At 41.2% G+C, this 18,570-nt stretch overlaps 1 protein-coding gene across 1 annotated transcript in view; it reads right to left on the reverse strand.

Moving 5' to 3' along the window:
* LOC124186102 (protein pinocchio) overlaps window positions 1-4,880 on the reverse strand; it is a 60,464-nt gene extending 55,584 nt beyond the window's left edge. Inside the window, exon 1 of the mRNA XM_046577489.1 lies at window positions 4,411-4,880. The gene's annotated coding sequence lies outside the window, so the exon portion shown is untranslated. The remainder of the gene's footprint in view (window positions 1-4,410) is intronic.
* Window positions 4,881-18,570: the final 13,690 nt, after the last annotated feature.

An 18,570-nucleotide genomic window follows, 5' to 3' on the forward strand; every position in this document is an offset into this window, starting at 1 on the left:
CGATTCGGCAAAGTGAAAGAAAGAAGGAAAGAAGGAAGGAAGGAAGGAAGGAAGGTAAGAATTGCAATTATTTACTTTCTACCGCCGGCTGTCACAAATATCTTGTTTCTACTTTTTCTTGACTCTCTCTTCACCCGCTGTCAAGTTTCGGTTAAAATTGGACTCGTTCTTACGGTCGACGCCTTGCTAGAATAACCAATTATATGCCACGTTCGTATGCATAGGATTCAATTAAATATCTACTTTCGATTTACAGATGGCACCAGAAATCATTCGCCTGCCAGTGTGTAACATCTCGATGTCTAAATTAATTTGGTTGTTAGAGAAGCGAAGAAACCGAGTAAATAAAAAATTCTAACGCAAAGACTAAAAGTATTTGAGCTTCCTGTTCCGACTCGCTCAGATGTCAATGTACCATATCTTACACAAACACACGGACGAGTAGAAAGTGAGCGATCGTCGATTTTTATCAGTCTAATGCTAAAATAAGCCTCGACTTCCTGTATACCTGTCCGTATCTGTATAATGTTACACATATGTGCTGTCTGTAGCCGTAAATGAAAATGTAAACATAACGTGCCTGCACGATCGCTAAATGGCAAAATGCATGTGTTAATTTTATGTACATTCGGTTGAACCTTGGCTAGGTAAGAATGACTCGCTAAATCTCATACATAGAACGCCGAACGGCAGCAGGAAGTAAACCGATAATGCGCTCACATGCGAAATTGAATAATAAGTGCGATAAAAATTACCCTTTCATGAATGCAAATATGGATATATTACACGTGCCTATCACGATCGCATACATTTATTACCATAAAAGCAATGCTCGGGTAAATTCAGTCGCTAAATTGAATTCACAGACCATGAATACAGCTTCTTTTTTTTTTTTGTACTAAATGATATTGGAATTTTACTGATTTTCATTCGATCATTTAATTTTCCGTTTGAAAGTACATCACGTCACTTTTTCCCCCTAGCGAATTGCAGCCGGTTGAAATGAATTTAAATGTGACATTAACAGAATCATATTGCACAGAACGCAATTTGTAATTTTGTCAGAAAATCTAATAATTAAAAGATCCCGCAGAACTAAAAACGCAGTAATTATAGCTGCTGCAGATTCCGTTCCGCAGAAATGTCAAACGTAATCAACTCTAGAAATTCGTTTCTTTTCTATTTGTTTTTTACAAAACGAAATGTCGGTTACATAACTCGCAGTTTAAAGGAAGATTTATCTTATACTTTTTCTTTTCGAAAGACATTCGAAACTCTATTCCGCACTTATATGAATGACATAAGCAAACGTGGAACTAAGATGCGTATGCATAAGAAACGAATACACCGAGGTATTCGGTATTTTCAACTTTGCATGCAAAATCGTTTTGTTCATACAGTATATCACATCGTCTACCTGACGGTAAATTTACTACGTTTCTTACTTCTACACCTGCAACATGGCTCGGAATCATACCTTTGCATACGACACACACACACAGACACACGAAGTTCAGAAGAAAGGATCGGAAAGATCAGTAAGCTGTAACGCTGACCTGTCGTAGGTAAAAGAAACTTGGACACTTCTGGATCCGAAACTGTATAAAGTGGAGGTTTCGTCGTAAACTTCGGTATTTCAACTTTGGAGTGTGCTGATATATCCCGTTATCGACATAGGCCGTGTTCGTAAATTGACTGCCAGTACTAAAAATTCCCTAGGACAGAGACAGATCTGTCCATGAACTTGGCAGCGCAAAAGAGATGAAAGATTGCTGACAGTACTGTCAGTCAATTTTCGAACACGGCCACAATATTCGTCAACTCGACGCACTTCGGCACACGCGGTTACATTTTACTTTCAATTTTCCGGCGCGTTTATAAACGAGACTCTAGCTGCATGGGGATAAAATGATGGAACCTGAGAAGTTGCTGGCACGCACCTACACTTCATGGGATCGACTGACGTTGGTGCAGCAGCAGTCGTGTACTTTTTTTCCAAAGGTTTGGCCTACGCCTCGTTTCACACGTAGACAAGCCCACTCACCCGAAAAACCGCGGGGAAAAAGAACCAGAGAACCTCCATCTGGTCCGGAGAGCGATAGATGCTATATCCGCATAATCATCGTCAGCGTCCGACAAGCGGAGGGTAAATAACTACACGGATGTTTCCGATACTTGTATTCTTTCCTGCGTAACATCCTCGAGGGTGGGGGTAAAAATACAGAATGATCAAAAAATCGAAAGGCCACAATATCGAATTTTTAAAAGAGGGAAAACTTGATATGTAAAAGTTTAAAATGGTCGAAGTCCAAGTATGGAGATGTAAAAGATTAGAAAGGTCAGAACGTAGAATACCAAACTGAATTCCTCTCGATAATATAAAATCGTATACAGATTCTTGATTTTGCTGTGCCATGTTTTGACCTTTCTATATTTCGTCTTTCTACGCATTGACTTACTACGTGTCCAATTTTCAGTACTCGAGCTTTCCGAGTTATATATTCTGGGCAGTCTATCGATTAGCAATTCTATTTTTTTATTCCTACCCATTTCGAATATTATCGAATGCAGATTGACTCCGGTGGTGAAAGAAAATTCACGACACCGTGTACATTGAAGCGAGAGAGGAAGCCGCGGCGAAACACTTGTTGGCTTATTTTCCCTCGCCTCTATGTTGGATTCTCCCATTTCTATTTCCTGTTATTCCTGCATGCAGGTATAAGGTGCGGTGTATCGTTGTCAGATCCGATTAATGCACCTTCGAGGACTCGCATCGACAGTTGTTGAACCGGGTACGTTTTTACAAATGGTTAACTCAAGGCTCGTTCCGATGGAATAATGTCACGCCGAGTTCCTTGAGCTATATTGAATGCCAGTTGCACATGTATTATACATCGATTTTATCGAAACTTTGAATATGTATTATATTTCACCATCCGTATAAATGCAATATAACGTCTCTCTCTCTATATGCGTTTGTCCTTCGAGTCAGATCCGGACACAATACGAAGTGAAATATACATGGGTATGAATATCTTGCGCAATATCCGCTGTATCGTAAAATTCCTTGTCAATGCTCACTGATAAATACGGGAGATTGAAATGTCGTTTATCAAATTCCTTGAGCTCGGCGAGAATGTGATAGGAATTATCTTGTATCTTAGTATCAGTGCTGTTAAACACGTTATGTAGGTATTTGTACCTAACTACCGAAAAACATTCACTTCTACTTAAATTACAAGTTACAACTCAATTAGACGGTACATTTAACATTTTCTCTAGAATTATTTTCCAAAAACAGTCTATTTTTACTGAAGCAACGAGCGATATTTCGTTTCCATTTTCTGTCACATGCAATCCGCGTCAATAACCTTCGTATTTTCTTTGTTGACTATCGTACCGTTAATTTCGCGGTGATAATTATTCCCACCCTTTCACCTCCACCGCTGCGTTGTTTAACGGTAAATGAGACAAAACTATTCTCGGGTTCTCATCCCGAGGTCGAACGAGAACTCGTTACTTCGGAAAGCTTGAAAGTAAAACGAAACGGTGCAGGGCTGTCGGGTCAACGTCATTCATCGCTTTATTTCGTGAATGAAAACCCTTGTGAAGAGGTTCTTCTTCTTTACTGACAACTAGCATGAGCGCTCCGAAGTTTGGAAGGGAGAAGATAAACTAAACAAACAATGTACATATGTATACCTATAAGGTACAACTGCGCACCAAAACCACGTGTAGAAAGAACATAAGACATAACACGTTAATGCAGTACCACACTTGCATTTACGGATGTGATACATACTTAGAAATGCTGCTGCATCTCTATGCATGAGAATACATTTTATACAGGGTGATTCGTCCAAAAGGGACAAATTTCGGAGGGTAGCCTAACAGCAATGTTGTTAGTCGAAATTTGATACATGCATTAACCTCTTCCTAAAGGACGAAACGAACATTTGTGTCATACTTGTTACGCAGTGTAAAACAATCAAATTTATTGCGATTCGAAGATTCTGGCGCCTTGAAATCTTGTAAAAAGATTCTTTATCCTTTCGCGTTTATTATTCATGTACACATCGGGAATTTATGGAAATGGAAGAAAGCCAGAAACTCGGAGTTACACGAAATCTTGTGTAAAGAAATTCGCAAACAACCGCATATCCAGATCAGATGTTTAATCTCAAGTTTCGTTCGATAATCAAGCTTGATCAAAAACACGATTGTTTTCTTATCCGTAGTTATATTCTGATAACAACCGAATACAAATCAGTGAAACATTCGTCCTTAGCAAGTATTTTCGGCTGGCTCACCAAATATCGCCCACTCTTCAAGCACCCTAACCATCGTCGTAGTCTCCGATCAAGCTCGATGTACCGAAACGTCAGATAGTAAAGAAAAAAGTGCAAATACCTGACGGCAAGGGCGCGACGTCGCTGTTCGATTTCCGTAGTGAAACAGCGAGTCTTTGTGCTTGTCGGCGAGTCCTGCGGGCGGTCGTTAATCCCTCGAAAGTTCGGTGTACCCTGTTATAGGTACGTTGTATGTGCTGTCGGGAGCGGGAGGCTATAAACGCAAACGAGGGAGAGACACACGTGGGTCTCGGTTAGCTGCTGCTGCTGCTGCTGCCGTTGCGAAGCTCGCTCGTCTCGTTCGCGTAAACTGATTGCCGAACAAACCCCTCAGCAATCCGTTTCTGGACGCAGGTCGACAGTGTCACCCCTTCGACGTCTACTACGTGGCCTAGCGGTGACAACCGAGTGCTGTAGCCAAGGAGAAATACGTCGAGACGTTGCGTTGTCGGGGGGACAGACACGCGTACTTCGACTGACAGATGCCCGCGGCTCGCGTCGTGCGGAGCCTGATAGCAGCCGACGCAAAACACCGACTGAGCACAACTGAGTGAGTGCCGGTTACACTCGGCACTCGGAACCACCTCGGAACTATCGGTTTAACCAAACCAGCCGAGAGGCTTTCAAGCATCGGTGGATACGGTATCGGAACGCAGATGCGCGATGATGTCTCCGGTGGCATATTCCTGGTGAAAATTACTTTTACGTTTTTTTTTTTTCTTTATAAATTCTCAGAGCAATTGGAAGATTTCATAAAATATTGTACAAAAAATTGTTTTCCTACAAAATTGTAATTACTCGTACACACTTATAGATTTTCATAAAAATTTGTATTTTTTTCAGTTAAAAATCTACGATACGTTACAATTTTGTACGAAATAAGACGAGATGTTTCAATTTCTTTGAAAATTTTTAGTAGTTGAAATATTTACCAGGGATGTTTCGAAGAATGGATCGTTCAGACGTTGACATATCCACGATGTGTCTGCGATACAAGGTCCACCTTGGCGACGTTCGTCTGTTTCTTGTGTACCTTGCATCGCATGTTCCTTCCTCTTTTCCTCGTCGCTACACGTTTAGCACCTATGAACGAGATGTTTCGTTTTCAAAGGCTCGTCAATGATATATCACGTCCTTGAAACCGCCTTTGTGTCGTTGGTGTTTATCATTATTAAACGCCATTTCGACACGAATTTTATCGCAGAAATTTGCGATGGAGCAAATCGCGTCGTTGTTTAATGTTGCTGCAGGCTGCGACCGTTTGAGGGCGGCACATGCGCGCAACTCTCGTGAGATTTCACAGCTGTGTTTTCATTGATGCAATACAGCTCGATCGAGGAACTGCAGTTTGTATCTCAAGATCACCTTAATACCCACGAGTTTAACGTTGAATCATATTGAAAATCCTTTTGTGCATCGGAAGCTCAATTTCCAACATTTGCTAAAGATCCTTGTCCTTAATCTTCGATTCCTAGAAACGTGTATTATCAACAGTATAAAATCTTTCATCCAAAGCATCGATCACGTTCGTTGAAAATTCACATTCCCGAAAATCACGACGTATCTACTATAAACTTTTAAATTTAGGACCAAACAGATTCACAGAAATGAATTTATTGTCCTGAACCAGCATACACGACGTGCATTAAGTTATAAAACCTTCACGTGTTCCTCATACTTACCAGTTGGAAAATGGAACGAAAGCTGGTATAAAACTGGTAGCCGTCCACATCTTGACACAAGTCGTTATTCTACTTGTCAAAGGTGAATGTAGCGCTTTCAAATAGACAAACTTGAGAGCCACGCATCGGCGAGAATTTACCCACTGTAATTTCTGCCTCGATGTACTGTAAAATATTTCCGTAACGGTATTCTGATAGATCTCATCGCTCAGAGATTGCATCGCAGCTGATACTGAATATAGTATAAATCGTCAAAAAATACGAAACAGATTTCACCGATTAACGATCTAAATCTGATTGGGTCTAGCGGTATTGTTAGCTGTCTAACTACACTGTGCAACGTGATTATATACGCAGGTATGTCACATGTGCTGGTACATCTTACTTTCCTATAAATACCAAAGTCCGGATTAGCCTGATCAGTGATCTATAGTTTGCTGTTGCTGTAATTAGCTGTACGGATCCAACTGCAGACGCGTTGTCGATGCTCTCTCTTTGCAGATCTCATTGCAGGTAGGTATCTATGTGTGCATATGATATTCTCAGCGGTATTAGAAAATAGAAGGCAGTGCTTCTTTCGGGTAAAAAACATTCTCGCAGCTAGGTCAGGCTCTCCTCAGTCGTTGGAACAGGCTTTCATCATATACTTATATAAATACTCATTTTTCATTTTCAATTTCCTCATTCTTTCCAGCAATTCGAAGAATCTATGAAATTTAACATCGTCGCACGATTGCATACGTCGATATTGTTCGATCCGTATACACGGCACAGCCCCAGGCCAACGGAGCATCGATCTTCGAATTCATTAATTCTGTTAATCTTGTTCGGAATTTCCATTCTACATCCTACTAACCTCGAGGATATGGAAAGTAAAAGTTTACTTGGAATTTTCATATTCCCAAGTACATCCGGAATGTTTTAAAATAATAGATTGTATGGTGTGTGTTAAACGCGGTTGTATAACGTCTCGAAACTGTTGGCATGCACAGCCGGCGTGATTCTCGGCCAGTATATGGCCATAATCAATGTTTTTTGATAGTGAGCGGTGAACCCGTTCGCACGACGGTTCGTCTCGCGTACTTTGCATTCCACGAGATGTCGACTTCTTTTGCGCTGACTAACGCCTCTTCGGTAATGAAAAACTCAGCTCTCATTGATTCGCTCTGGTTGATACTAACCAAGCGGGGATTAGAGTACTAGTACTGCCCGTGGGCGGTGAGAACTGAGAACAAAGGTATATAAGCCTCAATTTGTTGATGGATTTTCGCGCAAGATTCACAATGATTTCGCTTTTTCTTATCGCTGTGATTCTGAACGTTCAGCTACTTCTAAATTGCCAAGAGATAAGAATTCGCCGTGGAGATTACGCGCTTTTGTCGTTATAAGGATGACAGAATTTTGCACTCGATAACGCTCAGTCAAAACCAGACGCATCATGGTCCAACCTTGCTGATGAATTTTACCTCAGTGCCATATAACCAAATTCATATTAAAATGGAACAACATTTCCGCCCTTTTCACCCCGTTTTTCCAATGCTGCCGGTACGTTTTCCGGTTCGGAGAAACTGCGAGAATTTCATCTGCAGGAGTAAGAGATTTACAGCTTACCAGCCTTATGATTCTTGATCCGTAATCGGACTCATTAAGGAAAATTCTTTCTGGAACTTTCGTCGCACTCTCCAAATTGCTGGCCCTGGATTTGAATGGGATCAAAACCACCACTTTTTCTCCCGGCTTGTTCCACGGTCTGGATAACCTGCAAAGTGTACAATTGGCTATGAATCGATTGACAGAAATCTTCAATCTTGTAGTCAAAGCCGAGCGACTGTTACCGGGCAAAAGTAAGCTTGCAAGTCGGAGCGGGGCTTTTTAACGGGTTGGTAAGATTGAGGGAACTTGACCTCGGTAGAAACAAGATTAGCGACTTCCCTGCGGGCTCCTTTTTCGGACTTCGAAACCTGGGAAAACTTTCGGTGGCTTGTAGTCTTCTTCGAGAGTTGCCCTCTGGGATTGTTCAGGGATTAAGCATTTTGAGAAACTTGCGTTGTACGGTAACCGTATCGAAATATTACCACTCGAAACATTCGATGCTTTGGGCTTTATAAAGAACGTCGATTTGGAGAATGACATAATGAGGGAAATTTCTGTTTTCAGCGTCGTTCCGAATTCGAGTTATACCAACCTCGTCGATTTCCCCGAAGGTACGTTTCACGGACTGACCAATCTGCGATGCAACCATTTCGATGTTTTCCGGCTTAACGAGCTTTAAGTCTTCGCAGCTGAAGCGCAACGTCGTCACTTCCGTATCCGTAAATGCATTCAACGTCTTGATCTCGATGTAGACGTTGTATCTGCAAGAAAATAAACTGACTGTTTTGAACACCGCGTGTTTGGCGGAATGACTAATCTCAGGATTTTGTACTTGGACAGGGACCACGTCAGCTCCTGAGAAGTCGGACAATTCGATAATCTTATAGCATCGGTGCAGTTTTCGTTGAGTAGCAATGACTTGACAGTTTTACAAGCAGAGGGTCTGGCGGATCTTCCGAAGTTTGGAAAACTTGACTTGGCTGACAATTCACTCGCAAAAAAATCGACCGTAAAAAAGCTACGACTTTATTGGACAATAATGCAATTTAAAGTGGTGCTATTATTCTCAAGACTGTTGCGCAATAAGTTTATCATTCATGATTTTTGAGTGAAAATTAGTGTGATTATAGTTTTTTTCCAGGACAAAGACTGATTTTCAAAATACGTAGATCGTTTCCTACTATAATAAGGCAGAAGAAGGACATAATTTTAATTGAAATGAAGTTGTCTAAATCTCGTGGATTTATATTTAGTAACGTGTAATCAGGCATTGTAAACGTATGATCCGCGATTCGTTTCTTCGTGTAATCGGAAACTGGTGAACATTTGACTCGATCTAGGACTTCTAAATTTGAGACGCACGGTGATCTGTGCGTTTAATATACGTTCGTCATTCTCTATTTAACGTTTATTAAATTGATCTTATAGTAACTTCCTGGGAGATCTACGCCACAGACTTGCAGCTTGTTAAGCTGTGATCATAGTTTACCCGGAAACTGAGCTTTGCGTGAAATTGTAACACAACCATATCTCGAGCTTAATTATCATGCCAATTAACGTTGCCATGGATTAAATGAAACTTTGAATGCAACTAGCGTCGAGCTGAAATGCGTAATTAGCGTTATGAATCGAAGGCTAATTTCAGTTAAATCAAGAGAGCCCGATTTCAGCGTTTCTCGCTGCAATGGACAAATCCTAATTCCACGAACTGGAAAGTCCATCAAGGTTTTAAATTCTGTTGTGTAACTTTCCTTATGCAACGTGTATACATACTGTCAAAAATTACAAGTAATTATAACTGCTTATTTACTATTTTCATATTCACAATCAGATCTGTTGCTTCGATTGAATTTCATCCTCAACACTCTGTCAATCACTCTTAAAATTATCCTGCTTTCACACCATCTGCGAACAACCAGTTATGAAATTTATATTTTTGCGAATCCCTACATGAAGCTAACAAAAAGTAAACGAGTCAAGTCACACTTCAGGCATTGTGAGTACCCATCGATTTAACATGATTTGTTTACTTAAACTATGCTTTCGGAAAAAATATATATTATGTATAATAATTGACATGGAATACGGGTTAACTGGAATGTATCGAGGAATTTTCCTTCAAAATCTTTATTTATCACGTGTTCTGCTCACAGTCAAGAGTAAAAATATGCGGTTACTCGCATGCTGTGCGTTATTGTTTTTGGTGTCAAATCGATGTTCACATGGGTCGATGATACTGTATGAAAATGAAACGATAGATGATAATCAGATTGGTATTAAATGCTTGGAGAGCTTACTGACTATCACAAATTGGGACAGTAACAGTTTCATTATAATTTTCGATCACGACGAAGCGGTAACCGATGCATCCTTTCAACGAAACTCAAACTTCTCTTGGAGATTGATAAAATCAACAAGTAGAACTGTCCTGTCGGGATTTTCTAACGTGATACTTGACACAAACAACTTTGAAAGCTTGAACGAAACTTTAAGCTCAATTGATATCCGTCGAGTGGATACCTACGCCAAGCTCGTAGTTAGATTGCGAAAAAGATTCACGGACGTCGATGAAATAAGAAGGTCCTCGACTGGGACTGGAGACGTAATGTGGAATTTGGATAAAACGCGAGTCGTTTACCTGGTGCCTTGCGGAGCGGAAATTCTCGTCATGAGGTCTCTTCCGTTTGCAAAAAACTGTCGAGCTGGCGAACTTGAGGTCTTGGACTTTTGGACTGAAAACGGTTTTCAGAAGAACGCTGAATTGTTCCCAGAGAAGGTATTGGACATGAACGGGTGCGTGCAGAACTATTCGCTCCTCTTGAACGACTCTAGCCTGCTTCAGGGTCGCATAGAGATCACGGAAACGGGAGAAACGGTGGCTGGTGGTGTCGGAGGAAGACTGGCGTCCATTATTGCTGAAAAAATGAACATGGTGCTGCATTTATTGCCGGAAGCACCGCAAAGTCTTGAAGAGCTTCACGATGAGGTGAGAAAAAGATGTGGATTTGTCTTCAGTCAGGTGTGGTTCTTTTACCTTTGCCGCAATTGTTATTGCAGATTAAACAAGGCGAGTCGTTGTTCTCGATGGCAGGGAATGTTCCCGTCGCCATGCTAATAGAAGATTTGCAATACATATCGGGATACATGGAAGAGTCGGTCGCTTTCGGCTATATCAATGGCGATTCGGAAGTTTCCTGGAAGAATTTGATCTGGCCCTTAACCAGCCAAGTGTGGGCGTACACGGGCTGCACTCTTATACTCTTTTCCGGCCTAGTCGTTGTGGCAAACCGATACCACAGACGTAAGGTGAAGTCTGATAAATTCGGGATAATCGATTCCCTCGGCATGCTTTTTGGAAACCCCAGAAGCCTGCCGCGCACCGGCTTTATGAGATATTTGGCTGCGATCTGGATCTGTTACTCGTATCTGATGGACGCATCGTATTCCTGTGGCTTGGTCAGTTTCCTGACAAAGCCAAAGCAGAAGCGCGTTATAAATACCCTCGAAGAGCTGCTTACTGCCGGTATTGAATTCGGCGGCGGGAATGTGGTGCGAGAATTTTACAACGATCCTTCAGATCCCATCATGAAGAAAATTTACGATCAATACAAAGTCTGGTCAAGCACCGAAATCAACGAGCGTCTCATCGAAGGGCATTCTGCCGTTCATATTTTCACCTCTACTCTCTACATATATAACACGGATTACAGTGGTGTAGTATTCACTTGCGACTATAAGAAATACTGAGAATAAGCCTTTTTATTTCATCAATTCATGAAAAAAAATTACTTTTGTCTTCAGACAAGCTTAACCACCAACTCCGCATGTTGAAAGAGAAAGCCTGTACCTTCCATGCTCCAATCCTTATGAGGAAGGGATCGCCGTTTGTATCCGGGGTGCATTGGTACGCTCTACAAGCAGTTGACAGTGGACTGCCCCTGTATTGGTTGCATCAATACACGCGTAAGCCAGTTGCGGACGAAAGGTTCGGTGACGCGGGGCCAATGACAATTTCAATGATGCACGTCCGAGGAATATTCTGCCTCCATGGTCTCCTGCTAACTTGCAGCACGGTAGTTTTTCTGGTCGAACTTATTTTTCACAAGTACTTTTCTAGTCCAGTATCTAGATCAAAGGATTCTGCACGTTAATGAAGTATTTTTTATTTATTTGTCAACCACTGACGTCAACTTAATTTATATGCAAATGACGTATGGAACTATAAGCTTGGTTGTATTGAATTATTAATCCCTAACACTTTCGGTAGCTGGTTAAACGAGCTTAGTAGCTCGGATGAGTTTTACTTTGACAATACATTCATCGGGTAAAAGTAATGTAATCGATTTCGCGATGGCTTTCAATACACTTTGAGACGATAATAAATTCATGGAATGAAAACAAATGAGGAACGATAGATAAATGATATATCCTGAACAAATAATGACTCTGAGTATTAACCTTTTGCTGCACTGCGTCTCACATATGAAAGACCTTTTTTGAATCGGTTATTCAAGATGTACATGCAATTTTTGAGTTGCCGTTGTCATGTTTTTTGCATAATTGGACTTCGAAGATGTCAATGTTGATATTTTTAGAGGGATTATGATAATTACGCGAATGCAGTGAGCGCTATAAATAAACAAAGCGCTGAACAGCCTGCCCTTATAGAAGAAAATGTAATTGTGGGAATGCATCTCGGTACTTAACTCTGGTCAAACTTACTAAATTACTTAACTTGAACGAGCCGACAGGATTATTCAGTATGCATTAAGCGCGAATGAAAAGCCAGGTGTTTTCCTTAAGGGACTATATTTGCCGGCATTCGATTAGGAACATATTGCTAAGACGGTTCACTTTTTTCTCGTATTCCACCGAGTACGAAACTTCGTTGGTATAATTTAGCAAGAGTCCCTATGCGGTTTATATTCGCGAGTTATAAATTACTCTCTTTATTCGTAATCCGGTGTTCCGGTAATTCTGAGCTAGCGGTGAAAACATTTAACAAAAGTGGCGATGACAATATATTGGAATGCTTCGAAGCGTTGATGTCTACTACGCGCTGGGTAGGACAAGATTCCTTAATAATATCCAACGCGATGGATATAGCGGGAAATGATTTATTCAAACGACATCTCAACGTTGCGTGAAAGTTATACTCTGCACAAAGAAAGATCACCTTGCCAGGTTTTTCGGATTTGACGCTGTTTACTAACAGTTCTGATAGTCTGGACGAAAATTTACGTCTAATTGACAACTGAGGAATCCACTGTTGTACCAAGTACGTGATTATCGTGGCGGAGAACTTTGCAAATTTAGATGACATTAGGAAGGCTTGAGTGGGAATCCCGGCAGCGATGTGGAACTTGGATGAAAGTCGCGGTGTTAACTGGTGTCTTGCAAACAAGACGTTATATTCATTCTCAATTATGTTTATGATATAATTGTTCCCAGAGAAATTATTGGCCATTCAGGATTGCGTCCAAAGTTTTTCAGCTATTCTCGAAAACGTCGCACAACGTCAGCTTCGCATCGAATTTGCTGCAACAGGAAAAATGTTATTGGGTGGCGCTGGTGGTCGACATCATGACCATTATTGCTGAAAAAATTAACATGAAACTAAATTTGTTACCGTGTGAACCGGACACTTGGGTTTTGCCCGCGGATGAGGTAATTTAGTGAATACTCACAATCGGTCCAAATAGCTTTATCCGCAGAAAGTAAAAGCGAATCTGTATAAATGTCCCAGTACCTTGTTAACCAAAAATTCTTGACGCGACCTCCGCGTATATGGAGGCGTGGCTCGGTTTTGGCTATATTACTGGTGGTCTCGAACTTTCCTTGAAGACTTTCGCGTGGCCATTATCCATTACAGTGAGGATATTTGCGCAATGGACATTTGTTCTATTCTGCATTTTAGTCATCGTTGCGATCCGATGTTGCCGGCAAAAAATCGTCTCTAATAAAATGGCAATAGTCGACGTCTTTAGCATTTTTCTGGGCATCGCCAGAATGTTTTGTTGAGCTGAGAGCAAAGTTTGCTCGGAAACTAAGCTTTCAGCGGATTTATAACATGATAAACATATTTCGAGCTTAATTATCATGCCAATTAGCGTTGCCATGGATTAAATGAAACTTTGAATGCAGTTAGCGTCGAGCTGAAGTGCGTAATTAGCGTTATGAATCGAAGGCTAATTTCAATTAAATCAAGAGCGCTCGATTTCAGCGTTTCTCGCTGCAATGGGCAAATCCTAATTCCACGAACTGGAAAGTGCATCAAGGTTTTAAATTCTGCTGTGCAGCTTTTCTTATGCAACGTGTTTACATACTGTCGAAAATTACAAGTAATTATAACTGCTTATTTACTATTTTCATATTCACAATCAGATCTGTTGCTTCGATTGAAATTCATCCTCAACACTCTGTCAATCACTCTTAAAATTATCCTGCTTTCACACCATCTGCAAACAACCAGTTATGAAATTTATATTTTTGCGAATCCCTACTTGAAGCTAACAAAAAGTAAACGAGTCAAGTCACACTTCAGGCATTGTGAGTACCCATCGATTTAACATGACTTGTTTGCTTAAACTATGCTTTCGGAAAAAATATATATTATGTATAATAATTGACATGGAATACGCGTTAACTGGAATGTATCGAGGAATTTTCCTTCAAAATCTTCATTTATCACGTGTTCTGCTCACAGTCAAGAGTAAAAATATGCGGTTACTCGCATGCTGTGCGTTATTGTTTTTGGTGTCAAATCGATGTTCACATGGGTCGATGATACTGTATGAAAATGAAACGATAGATGATAATCAGATTGGTATTAAATGCTTGGAGAGCTTGCTGGATACCACGATTCGGGACAGTAACAGTTTCGTTATAATTTTCGATCACGACGAAGCGGTAACCGATGCATTCTTTCAACGAAACTCAAACTTCTCTTGGAGATTGATAGAATCAACAAGTAGAACTGTCCTGTCGGGATTTTCTAACGTGATACTTGACACAAACAACTTTGAAAGCTTGAACGAAACTTTAAGCTCAATTGATATCCATCGAGTGAATACCTACGCCAAGCTCGTAGTCAGATTGAGAAAAAGATTCACAGACGTCGATGAAATAAGAAGGTCCTCGACTGGGACTGCAGACGTAATGTGGAATTTGGATAGAACGCGAGTCGTTTACCTGGTGCCTTGCGGAGCGGAAATTCTCGTCATGAGGTCTCTTCCGTTTGCAAAAAACTGTCGACCTGGCGAACTTGAGGTCTTGGACGTTTGGACTGAAAACGGTTTTCAGAAGAACGCTGAATTGTTCCCAGACAAGATATTGGAGGTAAACGGGTGCGTGCAGAACTATTCGCTCCTCTTGAACGACTCTAGCCTACTTCAGGGTCGCATAGAGATCACGGAAACGGGAGAAACGGTAGCTGGTGGTGTCGGAGCAAGACTGGCATCCATTATTGCTGAAAAAATGAACATGGTGTTGCATTTATTGCCGGAGGCACCGCAAAGTCTTGAAGAGCTTCACGATCAGGTGAGAAAAAGATGTGGATTTGTCTTCAGTCAGGTGTGGTTCTTTTACCTTTGCCGCAATTGTTATTGCAGATTAAACAAGGCGAGTCGTTGTTCTCGATGGCAGGGAATGTTCCCATCGCCATGCTAACAGAAGATTTCGATTATATACCGGGATACATGGAAGAGTCGGTCGCTTTCGGCTATATCAATGGCGATTCGGAAGTTTCCTGGAAGAATTTGATCTGGCCCTTAACCAGCCAAGTGTGGGCGTACACAGGCTGCACTCTTATACTCTTTTCCGGCCTAGTCGTTGTGGCAAACCGATACCACAGACGCAAGGTGAAGTCTGATAAATTCGGGATAATCGATTCCCTCGGCCTGCTTTTTGGAAACACTAGAAGCCTGCCGCGCACCGGCTTTATGAGATATTTGGCTGCGATCTGGATCTGCTACTCTTATCTGATGGACGCATCGTATGCCTGTGGCTTGGTCAGTTTCCTGACAAAGCCAAAGGAGAAGCGCGTTTTAAATACCCTCGAAGAGCTGCTTGCTGCCAGTATTGAATTCGGTGGCGGGAATGTGGGGCGAGAATTTTACAACGATCCTTCAGATCCCATCATGAAGAAAATTTACGATCAATACAAAGTCTGGTCAAGCACCGAAATCAACGAGCGTCTCATCGAAGGGCATTCTGCCGTTCATATTTTCACCTCTACTCTCTACATATATAACACGGATTACAGTGGTGTAGTATTCACTTGCGACTATAAGAAATACTGAGAATAAGCCTTTTTATTTCATCAATTCATGAAAAAAAAATTACTTTTGTCTTCAGACAAGCTTAACCACCAACTCCGCATGTTGAAAGAGAAAGCCTGTACCTTCCATGCTCCAATCCTCATGAGGAAGGGATCGCCGTTGGCAGACGAGGTGTTTTTCTACGCTTGACAAGCAGTTGAAAGTGGACTGCCCCTGTATTGGTTGCATCAATACACGCGTAAGCCAGTTGCGGACGAAAGGTTCGGTGACGCGGGGCCAATGACAATTTCAATGATGCACGTCCGAGGAATATTCTGCCTCCATGGTCTCCTGTTAACTTGCAGTTTTGTAGTTTTTCTGGCTGAACTCATTTTTCACAAGCACTTTTCTAGTCCGGTATCTAAATCAAAGGATTCTGTACATTAATGAAGTATTTTCTATTTACTGTTCAGCTAGTAATGTCGACTTCGTTTATATGTAAATGACGTTTGGAACTTCATGCTTGCTTGCATTAAATTAATAATTCGTAAATATTCGCACTCGGCTGATGGAGCTTTTTAGCCTCCATGAGTTTTTTTGCATTATACATTCATCAAGCAACACCAGTATAATCGAGTTTACGATTGTTTGTAATACACTTTCAGTTAATAAAAAATTTATGCAATGACAAGTGAGGGATGATATGAAGCTGAGATACCCTGAAGAAATAATAACTCCGAATATCGAGGTACGCTGTCACGTTCTTATCTACTCTTGATCACTCGGAATTTATTGATGACAAAAAAAATGTTTCTTACCGAGAAAGTGTAATATCAGTTACAAAATTAAAAAGAAAGTCAAAGCCCAGCGACTTTATTTCTCAGTAGGGAGGATGAAACCCTTGATTTCTCGTACCACGGTATGACTTGTCATACTTTATCAATACTTTTATGCGTAGAATAACCCAACGGTATTAGGCACATTTTGATAAATTTGGCGAGTTGACAGGATCGTTCATTATGCATTACGCGCAAATGAACAGCCGTACGTTTTCCTTAAGAGATTACGTTTCCCGGCATGGCGGCATTTAATTAGGAATACATTGTCGAAACGGTACAGTTGTTTTTCATACTGTGTCGAGTACGAAGCTGCGTAAGTACAATTCGGCAAGAGTCGATATGCAGTTCATACTTGCGTGCTATACGTTACTCTTTTTATTTCCAAACCGATGTTTCTGTGATTCTGAAATAGCGATGAGAACATTTAACGAAAATGGCATTGTTGTTTGCGAATGTTTCGAGGCATTGATGTCTATTACGGAATGGGCGGGTCAAGATTTGGTAATAATATCCGACGAGATGGATAAACTGGCAAATGATTTCTTCAATCGACATCTAAACGTTGGCTGGAAGCTGTACTTTGGAAATAAAAGGATTACCTTGACAGGTTTTTCGGACGTGGTTCTGTTCACGAACAGCTTTGATAGCCTGACCGAAACTTTGGAACTAATCGACATCCGAGGAATGGACTGTCGTGCAAAGTACGTGATTGTCGTGGCGGAGAACTTTGCAAATTTGGATGACATTAGAAAGGCTTCGGTGGAAATCCCGGCAGCGATGTGGAGCTTGGATAAGACTCGCGTCGTTTATTTGGTGCCTTGCAAGGAAGACGTTATGGTCATGACATACTTTCCGTTTGTCAGAAACTGCGAAGTGGGAGATCTCCAAGTTTTAGATATCTGGAGGCAAAATGGCTTCGCATACGGAGCTGAATTATTTCCAGAGAAGATGTTGGACATTCAGGATTGCGTCCAGAATTTTTCAGCCATTGTAGAAAACGCCACGCAGCTTCATCTTCGAATCGAATTTGCTAGAACAGGAAAAATGGTATTAGGTGGCGTCGGCGGTCAACTCATGACCATCATTGCCGAAAAAATGAACATGAAGCTAAATTTATTACGGTACGAAGTGGATACTTGGATTTTGCTTGTGGATGAGGTAATTTAACGAATACTTACTCCAATTACGTTTGCCCGCAGAAAGAAAAAAGAAATCTGTACTACTTTTCGTCTATAGATAGGAGAGGGCAAGTCACTTTTCTGGTTTTCCGGAAACATTCCAGTACTTTGTCAACTGCAAATTCTTGATCCGACTTCCGCGTACATGCAAGAGTCGCTTGCTTTTGGCTATATTAGTGGTGGTTTCGAGCTTCCCTGGAAGAATTTCGTTTGGCCATTATCCATCCCAGTGTGGAAATTTGCGCAATGGACCTTTGGGGTATTTTGCGTTTTAATCATAGTGGCGAACCGATGTTGCGGGCGAAAAATCGCCTCGGATAAACTGGGAATACTCGACGTCTTTGGAATATTTTTGGGCATCGGTAGACCATCGCCGCGAAGCAATTACGGCAGAAGTTTATTTGGAATGTGGATGTTTTACTCTTACTTGATAACCGTGTCGTACAACAGCGGGTTGGTCAGTTTTCTCACCACTCCGAACGAAATAGGCATTATTAACACTTTCGAAGAGTTACTTGCCAACGGCATGCGTTTTGGTGGTGGGAAATTTCATCGGGAGTCCTATCACGACGAATCGGACCCTGTAATGATGGAGATTTACAATAAATTTGAGATCTGGTCGACAAGCGAGGCCAGGAGTATCTTTTTAAAAAAACAAGGAGCTACCGGGG

This window comes from Neodiprion fabricii, chromosome 1 (genome assembly GCF_021155785.1).
Source record: "Neodiprion fabricii isolate iyNeoFabr1 chromosome 1, iyNeoFabr1.1, whole genome shotgun sequence".
Lineage (NCBI taxonomy): Eukaryota > Metazoa > Arthropoda > Insecta > Hymenoptera > Diprionidae > Neodiprion > Neodiprion fabricii.